Source organism: Schistocerca gregaria, chromosome 2 (assembly GCF_023897955.1).
Source record: "Schistocerca gregaria isolate iqSchGreg1 chromosome 2, iqSchGreg1.2, whole genome shotgun sequence".
Lineage (NCBI taxonomy): Eukaryota > Metazoa > Arthropoda > Insecta > Orthoptera > Acrididae > Schistocerca > Schistocerca gregaria.
Genome location: NC_064921.1, coordinates 417,126,091 through 417,128,474, shown reverse-complemented (window position 1 = coordinate 417,128,474; position 2,384 = coordinate 417,126,091). Strand labels below are relative to the sequence as shown.

Below are 2,384 nucleotides of genomic sequence, written 5' to 3'. Positions count from 1 at the left end.
GAACAGTAATAATACTAAAATGCAACCGAAGTAAATCAGCGTTCAAACCTGCCTATCGACTAACACTCCCGAAATGTTAGGATTCTAACTGGTCCACACATTGTATTTCATTCAGATCGAAATTCTTTAAGTACAAACGAATGGTACTGTATTCGCTCCGCTATTTCCTGTCAAAAATCCGTCACTCTACAAGTTCTAATCATGCAAACACCTCTCCAACACACAAGTTACTTTTGTGACCGTCTAATGTAGAATCACCAGGAGTAGCCGTTAAAGCAAGCTTCTGAGACCTCCGTTGTACGCCAAACCTTACAAGGAACACAAAACTGCATAAAATGGACCACCATTTAAAATACAGGTAACTCAAAAATACAAAGTACATGTTAGGGGAAGTGTATTCCATTCCCAGTTTCCCTCAGACGGTACACAATGTCCTATATCTAATGACTTATGATGAATCATGCAACACATGTAACCTGCAAGCACACACACACACACACACACACACACACACACACACACACACACACACACACACGCACACACTGAATATAAATGAAAAGGAAACTTTTGTTAATACTTGAAAGAGAGTGAAGATAGTTTTATCAATAGAAGCGTCTTTTTAAACTATATTTAACGATGATATTAAAAGCTCTCTGGACAAAAAGCTATTTATCCCCAGAGAAATCATCACAAGCATAAATTAATACCGTGTAATTCTGCCCCTGGGCTAAATAACCGCCTGGACTCGGTTAGAAAGTGAGTCCACATGATTGTGCTGGTACGTCCCATTCAGCATAAGCTAATTACTGAGGATTGTATCGAGCAATTCCGCCAAATTACGGGTATGGTGAAGTCGTTTTACTCGCGGTTCCAACATGTTCCACAGGTTTTATGTGGGGTCTAAGTCAGGTTATTTTTCAGGCAAGTCGAGATTTAGTTCAAGTGGTTCAAATGGCTCTGAGCACTATGGGACTTAACTTCTGAGCTCATCAGTCCCCTAGATCTTAGAACTACTTAAATCTAACTAACCTAAGAACATCACACACGTCTATGCCCGAGCCAGGATTCGAACCTACGACCGTAGCGGTCGCACGGTTCCAGACTATAGTGCCTAGAACCGGTCGGCCACCCCGGCCGGCGATATTTAGTAGATTGTAAGAATGTTCTGAAAACTAGTCACATGTTCTTCCAGCCAGACAACCTTGCTGTTGTCGTCTTTGTGTGCCTGAGTGAGTAATGGCCTCTTGCGAGGTGACCAACCCCCAATGCTTATTGCCTGCAGTTCCCGTCACTATGTTCTCCCGCTAACATGATGGGATTGACATTCATTCACTCTCTGCAGCTATTCCGGTAGGTTTTGAAAGCAAATTTGTTTTTACATGCAGTGAAACTTGTTTACGGCCCTCTCAGTTAGAATTTTTTCTCGATTAAAATTCTCACGCCGTGTTTCGTAGCCACAGCTTTCACCAGTGCTTGTAGTCACGTTGAGCAGTCTGCCGCGAAACGCCAACAAATCCAGTAACTTTACATACCGTTTGGCTACGGGCACGGCCAAACACAGCTGTCCCATTTTACGTCTCCGTCACGTCCGTACATTTACCCATGTTTGCGCACAATGACCACTTCAAACATACATATCTCAGTGATGGCTACTTTCTTATGCTCACGTAGAGGCAGTATGGCTGCAGCTGATCACATGACTCGACTGATACCTTATCTGCAAAAGTGTCTGTGTGTGCGCACTAGCGTGACAATTTTTTTATAGAGTGAGCTTATTTTATGTACATACTACTCCTTCCCCGAACAGGCCATGAAGTCCCAACGGTAACGACAGGCCGCCGTGTCATCCTCAGCCCATAGGCGTCACTGGATGCAGATATGGAGGGGCATGTGATCAGCACACAGCTCTCCCGGTCGTATGTCAGCTTCCGAGACCTGAGCCGCTACTTCTGTCAAGTAGCTGCTCAGTTTACCTCACAAAGGCTGAGTGCACCCCACTTGCCCACAGCGCTCGGCAGACCGTATGGTAACCCATCCAAGTCCTAGCCCAGCCCGACAGCGCTTAACTTCGGTGATCTGACGGGAACCGGTGTTACCACTGCGGCAAGGCAGTTAGGTACGTACGTATTACCGCTGTCAAATAACGAGTGTCTACATTACAGATATAACTAACAATTCATCAACTAAATATGGAATCACTTAACGCACTATCCATATGATACATTCTTACAAAAAGAAAGGTACAAAAATGTCATGCTGCATTCATTTTCTGCGTAATTGTAGAGAATACGAAGTTCTGAGATATTTACACAATTGAAAAGATATAAAAAAACACTTCATAATTCAATAATAAAATATTTATAAATATGTGCTTTTCCTCC

The 2,384-nt window shown here is 43.3% G+C and overlaps 1 pseudogene; it reads right to left on the bottom strand.

The window, feature by feature from the left end:
- Positions 1-2,002: 2,002 nt before the first annotated feature.
- LOC126337387 (5S ribosomal RNA) lies at positions 2,003-2,120 on the bottom strand (annotated as a pseudogene).
- Between the last annotated feature and the right edge of the window lie 264 nt (positions 2,121-2,384).